At 45.1% G+C, this 7,967-nt stretch overlaps 1 long non-coding RNA gene across 10 annotated transcripts; it reads right to left on the reverse strand.

Annotated features, from left to right (window-relative positions):
• Positions 1–717: 717 nt before the first annotated feature.
• On the reverse strand, positions 718–6,336 carry LOC119300623. 10 transcript variants are annotated; one of them, XR_005146536.1, is made up of 7 exons: positions 5,644–6,336; positions 5,104–5,524; positions 4,418–4,479; positions 3,432–3,525; positions 2,856–2,942; positions 2,439–2,545; positions 718–1,556 (listed from the first exon to the last, which is right to left on the reverse strand). It is a non-coding gene; the product is annotated as an uncharacterized LOC119300623 (long non-coding RNA). The 10 variants fall into 10 exon arrangements; XR_005146535.1 differs by adding an exon at positions 3,601–3,670 and having other exon boundaries at positions 2,856–3,525; XR_005146532.1 differs by having other exon boundaries at positions 2,856–4,479; positions 5,104–5,223; positions 5,314–5,524.
• Between the last annotated feature and the right edge of the window lie 1,631 nt (positions 6,337–7,967).

Consider the following 7,967-nt stretch of genomic DNA (forward strand, 5'->3'; position numbering starts at 1 on the left):
CAGTATAGAATACATTTTTGAGTATGTTGGTAAGGTTTGGTCATCCGCTTTGCTTGCACTTTTGCGTAACTAGGGGTGCAAGTAAAGCTCTTCAAGCAAGCCAGCGAACCAATTCTATATGCTTGTTCTGCTTGCCCAAAAGAGACTTGACTATTCTAGTTACGTTATGAGTTTAGCAAAAATCCACAATAAGTAGCTTTACCCCCTTCTGATGCTTGTTTTGCTTTCTACTTGTGAATGAACCCATTCCGTTTTTTGAAAGAAGCAAGCATAAAAAGGCTGTCGACAAAAGTGGAGTTAGTTGGTCAGGCTGGCCAAGCCAATGATTGCTAATTTGTGGTAATAATAGTTTTCAACCAATAAGGTGAAAATTCTATGATGTGTCATGATTTAGAAATCATCATTATCGGCAGAACAATTCCAAAATACCGATTAAGTAATTGATACCATTATTAATATTTATCATGGACGTGAGGAAAAAATAATTTCACATGATTTAGGTGTGATCCTTGTCTTAACTGATTTAATGCTAACTGCATGTGAATATATATTTTTGGTAACCAAATATTTTGTTTGTCATATTGTGTTATCGAAGAATAAACTAGATATCTTATCTGAGGGATTTAAATGCGTTTGTGCTATCTTTGTCCATGGCATTTTGTTATGTTCTGTATACTAAATTGGTTTCATTTCCTTGGCAGACTACTTCAAGGCGTCTTGCTGACAGGAAGAGTGCGAAGTTTCAGAAGAACGTCACAAAGAGGGGCTCAGTGCCTGAAACTACTGTGAAGAAGGGGAATGACTATCCTGTTGGACCTATCGTGCTTGGATTCTTCATCTTTGTGGTCATAGGATCATGTGAGCTTCCTACATAACCTTTTCTAATCTCCCTTCTGTTTGATCCTTTTAGGTATCCTTATGCTGCGTCTTTTCTTTGTGCACAAATCTATTCTATGTCTCTATAGCTACTGTAAACAATGAGTTAACTTTGTGAGTTCTGACAGTTGAGCATGGACGACATGCTGGCTCTTTAAAAGAGTTACACCCTATTCAGTGAACCTTCTCTTCCTCCATCCATGTTAACCCATTGCGATTGGTTCTGGTAGACATACCATTGCTGGAAACATCTCTATAGTGGCAAACGGGATCAGTCAGCACACTAGCCCAGTGTTCTGTGCCCCACTGCCAATTTAGGTCGGGGTTGTCAACCTCCAGTGGGTGACACAGTTGCTGTAGCTAAGCTGTGGTGTACTATATTAGCAAATCCTCTAGAGAAGATATCCTCTCTCAGCTATGAGCAGTTAAAGCTGGTAGAAACTGCTTGCTTGTCCACTTATTCCACGATGCTTTGCGGCATTCAGTAACCTCTGCTGCCACTTACTTAACTCGTGCAGCCCTCTTGTCATCTCCACCCAGTCCACAACTCCCCTTGATTTCTTGAATTTCCCTTCTCATTTGTTTTAGAGCTGCAAAAGTACACCATTCATCCCAGGCTGTCCTTTATAGAGTTAGTCTCTGACTTGCTCATTTTGGAGTTCGGGATGCAGAGGGACGACCTGAAAAGTGAAATGCAAATGAATTCAGAGAAAAGTCTGCAGTGAAACTTGAAATGATTCAAGAAGGGGAATGACTATCCTGTTGGATCTACCTGGGACCAATTGTTTCCATCTCTAGGCTGGCAAAGTCATGACCCTCAGCTTTTTTAGCTCTACTAGCACAAATGCCCGTGCGTTGCAACGGGGCACACATATTCTATTGCATAATACCAATTTTTGTGTGACATATATCTTTAAGATACATATTCTATGGTTCGATATCAACTGTGTGTATCACATATATTTTTGACTATCACGTACATCAGGTGACAATGCCGACCTTTTTTTTTACTGTTGAATTACTCCTTCCTCCACCCGTACACTTACATCCAGGGATAAGAATGTGTATGCCAACTGCAAATATCACAATTGCATTTTGTTTTGCAAGGTTCCCATACGTAGCCATGTGCACATTGTTAGAAAATGGAGGAGCTAAATAACAACTGTAAGTTATGCTAGGACAAGCTATACACTACATGATGGAATCAGGTGGCTTAATCATGTTCTGAAGAAAGAGGATCATATTGTAGAACAAAGTTACTTAATTAATCACTATTTCAGAGGAAAATGTTCTAAAGGGCAAATGACAACAATGTCATCGCTCAATTGAACAAGGCTATCCCATTCCAGGCAGTGTCAAGTGAGTTTAGAGGCTGAACACATGCTGGAGTTAACTTTAAGTGGAGATGTTTGCTGCAGGGAGCTAACGCTAAATTTTTAACAGGAACTATATAGGAACATTGCCAAAATAAATTCATCGACAAAAAGCATGGCTGCACCGAATTGTGCTTTTGCACCAGATATCTTCCTACAATAAATTGAAGCAAACTATAAAGAACTCACTTGACTCATTAGCGGTACAAAAAGTTCAGCAAGAGATTCTTTATTAGTGCTCCCAAACCCCTTGAATAGCACATCATTTCTTTGAACACTTGCAAAGTCTGCACCATCTACAAAAGGGTATAAAATAAATTACTGTTAGTTTAATTAGTAATCAGATGATAAAAATATGACACAACAGTAGATTTAGTTTACAATCTTATCTTATGGCAGTATTAGTAAGAGAAACCATAATTATGAAATCGAATAAATAGATCACCTAAAATAATGAATGTGAGGTATTTATAGCAAAGCAACTTCATATCCAACAGTAAAGTACTCCAGATTAATTACAAATGGCTAAAGCTTTCATCATGGAGGTCGTTGATATAATTAGAATAAACTTTGATAGTGCTTGATCTGCAGAACTGAAAAACTAACCACAAGGTGTAAGAGAAGGCATTTCCAATGAATGGCTCCATGTACAGGAAAATCATGCACTGAGGTACATGCAGGAAGAATATGTACCTAGGAAATGAGGAGCGTGTGGGTTACGGCTGCTCGTGAAGACATGGTGACAAAAGAAGAAACATATATGCTCTCTTGAAAAAAGAACATGTTAATAGTGCTTGGTGAGATGGCATGTATATAGCTTATATGAAGCACACGAACGACTCTGCTTTCTTAAGTGGATTCTTTTTATGTAGGAACCTTTCTAAGCAAAATAATGGTTTACAAATATCTGATGCTCTTCATTTAAGTGTAGACATAAGCTCAAATATTACAGAAACATAACTTTCAAAAAGTAGTCATTGGAATTGCGTGAATCAGGCATGTCCCTACTACAACATCGAATAAATTTTGCATCAATCAAAAGGCCATGGACAAGACTTCTATCTCCCGCATCATACATCAATATCCCCATGTGAGGAAAACAAGGTGGCTAGCTTAGAATCCTCAGCCTACGCACGTTCCTTATATAGCATCTGAAATCACATAAAAAGATCAGAATATTACCATAAAATAGGAGACTAACTACTTGCGATGAGCATGAAGATGCAAAGGACACAAGGATTGGCAACATATCATGCTTCTGCATTAGCTCAGATAGCTGGCCAAAACCAACAATGAGGGCATTAGATTGGTGAATGCAATCCTGCGAACAGCAAGAGCGTGCGTAGCTTACCATCTTGAAAATAAACCAGAACAAGGGTTATATGTTGCTAATGTTGGAGGGCATAATGACAAGATTTTTCCTATTTATATCATCATGGAGTGAACAAACTCTTTCAGTATTCTATCGCAAATAAAAAACATGATAGCTAAATGAACAAAAAATAAACAAGATTGTCAACAGAAAAAAAATCTAGCATCCTAGAACTCGGAAATACAGCTATGAGCTAATTTGTGCATAAAGTAATGGAGAGTAACATTGGCAAAATGATGATAGAAGCATTTAAATTTAGCTATATATTAGAAAGGGTGAATACATGGAGCCGAGCATAATAGAGCAATTTGGGGTGAAGCTATGGTCCTGCACAAAAGTTTCCAGGCTGAATCCAATCATACAACCTCTTAACCTAAGTAAATATTTTGTAGGGGAAAACCTATATGAAAAACCTATAGCTTACTACTAAAACTTGTTTGCACCACATAGAAGTTTCTAGGATTCTCTGAATTCCCGTGGCATCTACAAAAATGGTAAACTCAAATCTACAGTTCCAACTAAATTTGAAATACAAGAGGTGCAACAGACTAACAGAGTTAACACTGGAGTTGGGACTGTGAACTATCTGGCACTGCAAGCTGACCACAACACACACACACATCACCATCGTGCACTAAGGAGGAGGGCGTGGACTGGATGAATTCTAATTTTTTTGTCGTACTGACAATAGAAGAACAATGACAACAATATCTGTAGGATGGTACGTACTTGTCCATTGGCACATTTAATTGGATCACGAAGATGTGATAACTTGTTACTTGGCCTAGGCGCTTACCTGGCCATGGGGAGTGTAGCGATGTAGCCGGCGTCGATCGGGCAGGGCAAGGCAGCGCAATCCTGGTGGGGGCAGTGTAGGGCGTCCATGCGATGCAGAAAAGATAACATCATAATCAACTTTCTCTTGTCTATCCAAAAACTCAGGTTGTGTGTAATCTTGGTTTTTAGATAACCTTATTAAGTTGTTCTAAGTAACATGCTTCCTAAAATATCAAACTCATAATCTAAGGTGATGGCAAAGCATTATAGTCAGGGTACAAATCCTTGGATGCCATCATAATTTACTGTCAGTTATCATAATAGACTGATAGTTGCAGAGGATGCGCACATGCAGACTACAATAATCCTTTGGTTCTACAAATTGTGTGGGATATCAGACATACTAAAAAATAGGCCGGTCAAATTGAAAATTAAACAAGAGGTTGCCAAATACAACCAGACTTCTCAAATAGATATGTGAAGTCAATTCGTAAGCTCATGCTATTTTTCAATCAAATACAAACGGCAAAATTAGTTTAGCCGGGCTAACAGATGAACAAGATAGACAATATAAGCTGACAGGCCATGCATTACAAATTTGATCAAAATTCCACAAAATAGGTATGTTCATTGTAGGCAGTATATACAACCGGTGGGAATAAATACTAATCGGAGTTGTACATCGGAATCACAACTGGAACCTACCTGTGTTTCAGTTCTGAAAATTGTAGCTTATGTATCATAAAACTGTTTTATTCTGCACAGGGGACCAAACTGTGTACTCCCATCCACCCCTTGTTCAAAGATTTTCTGCTCTTTTAAGACCTGGATAGCAAGAAAGAAGACTATTGGAGATGGTTGAGCTGATTTCATACTTGAAGCATGATTGCCAACTATCATGGCATCGTTTGATACATTAGAACATCTGGGTTTGTCAATCAGGGGCGCATGCCACTTCTCTTTGTTGGACGGATTCTGCTTCATCGGCCTCTTCCATTCACCACAACCAGGTGCCTCTTCACACTTGGGGAGTAGTGTTGTCAATCTTCGGTGTCTCCCATTCGCCATCCTCTTCCTCATCCCACGACATAGGCAACCTTGGTGGCCTATAGCTCCACCTCGACCACTGAGCGGAGGCAAAAGGGAGGACGAACACGTCAAGGAGTAGCGAGAAATCAAAATCGGAGCGGGCCAAATTGGCGGAGGGAGGCGGGCGAGCGTAGATCTCGCTGCCCAGCGGCTCACCTTGTCTTGTGCGCTGGCCTTGGCCTCATCCTTTGCCGCCGCCGCCTCGTCATGCTCGTCGTCCTCGGGGAAGGCGAGCGGGGTGTCCGGGCTGGCGATGCCCTCGCTCCTATCATCATCGGCCGCGGGCTTCTCATCCGGCAGCGCCATCGGGGCCTTCCTCGGCCGATGCCGGCCCCACGAAGGGATCTCCGCCCGCGCCCCCTGCTTCTGCTGCTGGCGGCAGCGGCGGTTGCTGGCTCACACGATGGCCAGCAGGTCCGCAAGAGCTCGCCGAACTCCCCCACCCGTGCGCGTTCGCTCCCAGCCGCATCGGTCGCCATGAATCTCGGCGAGCGAGCGAGGGCTTGGGTGGGCTTCTGCGGGCGATGGCAGAGCAGGGGAGGAGGCCGAGGGTAGGTTTGGTTGTTTTACTTTATTAGAGGGGCTTTTTGTAAAAACGAAGCGTTTTTCCAGATCCACTTGAAAAGGGACGCGGGTTAAATTACCAAACAACAGAAGGGCTTTTTGCAAAACAGCTGCGGCGGTGAGCACGCGGGCAAAAGCAATAGCTGCTTTATTATTAGGGAAAGATAATGGACAGTTTGTATTCGCTCAAGACATCAAGAAGCTTTCCAAGTGAGGTCTCCACCTACCTAGGGTTGGTGTGTTCATAAGGGAGGACTAATTAGTCTTTCTAGTTCTTTTAATAGTGGCCTAATTTGATGGATAAGTCTGTGTACTAGGGTCCTTGTGGGGTTGCAGCACATGGTCCTTGTGGGGCTGCAGCGCATGGTCCTTGTGGCAGTTAGGATAGAGTTCTTGACCATCAAGGACTGGCAGTTAGGATAACATCTTAGACTGGCATCTTAGCAGCATCTCAGCGTATGCTTGGCTGGCTAGCAACCTATAAGTATGTATCCCCAACCCCTCAGGTTGGCATGGCATTGTGTGAGAAATAAACCAACCAAAATTGTCCCAACTCTCCTAGTGTCATCCACAACTATCAATGCTCAGGTTCAAAGGTCTAACAAGTGGTATCAGAGCCTTATTATCTTGTACCTTGAGCATTTCCTGTGAGCAGCCTAAGTCGGTAGCAGTAGCTGCTCCGTCTGCCTCTGGTTACCTTCCTCCCTCCGGACTGTCAAGCAGCAGTTTGTCTTCAACAGCCTCCTCTTCACGCAACAACCCCCCTGCAGCGAGCCATGTCTGCAGGTCGCTCTCAGCACACGGCTACCTCGAGCATACGGCGCCGGCAGGAGGCCGAGCGTGCCGTGGCAGAGGAGCGTGAGCGAGCAGCTGTAGCAACAGCTGCTGCGACAGCAAAGGTGTCGAGGCTGGCTGCAGCGGAGCTGGCAGCGGCCAGAGCGGAGGTAGAAGCAGCCAGGGAGGAGGTAGAAGCAGACGCAGCATGTGAGGCTACGGCGGATGCCAAGGTACTCCGCGGCGGCTCCGGCAGCTCCAACAGCTTCGCGCCTGCGGACGACGGCGCTGAAGTAGACCGCGCCAAAGTGGCGCAAGAGCGGACGACGCAGTGGGCAGCCGAGCACGCCCGCGCTCCAGGTGGAGGTGCGCACCGTGACGGCGGCTGCAACGACCAGGACCGCGGCCTCTACGAGGTCTGGACTGTGGTCAGGGATGTTGGTCCCAGTGCTGGGTGGCCTACCCTCACTAAAACCAACTACGTCGAGTGGGCCGGGATCATGAAGATCAGGCTCCAGGTGCGGCGCATGTGGGAGGCAGTCCAGGACAGCAACGTCGACCACCAAGAGGACCGACGGGCGCTGGACGCCCTCATCGCCGCAGTCCCGCCCGAGATGCAGTTCTCGCTTTCCAACAAGCGGACTGCCAAGGAAGCTTGGGACGCCATCGCCGCGGCACGCATCGGCAGCGACCGTGCTCGCAAGTCCACTCTGCAAGCACTTCGTAAGGAGTGGGAGAGCCTGTGTTTCAAGCCAGGTGATGACGTTGATGACTTTGCTCTTCGCCTTAACACTCTGCAGCAGAAGTTGGTGAAGTTTGGTGATGCCACCTACACCGAGGAGAGTGCTGTCGAGAAGCTTTTTCGGTGCATCCCCGAGAAGTACAAGCAGATGGCTCGGTCGATCGAGTCTTTGCTAGACCTCTCCACGACGACCATCGAGGAGGCGATAGGTCGCCTCAAGGTCGTCGACACCGACGAGCCACAACCTTCCTCGGGGCCCATCACCACCGGCGGGAAGCTGCTCCTAACTCGGGAGCCGTGGGATGCCAGTCTTGGTGACAGGAAGAAGGGGGAGCCTTCTTCCATGACGGGCGGCCGCAAGCGTGGCAAGCAGCGTAAGATGTGAAGAGGCCCCCCGGGT

This window comes from Triticum dicoccoides, chromosome 5A (assembly GCF_002162155.2).
Source record: "Triticum dicoccoides isolate Atlit2015 ecotype Zavitan chromosome 5A, WEW_v2.0, whole genome shotgun sequence".
NCBI lineage: Eukaryota > Viridiplantae > Streptophyta > Magnoliopsida > Poales > Poaceae > Triticum > Triticum dicoccoides.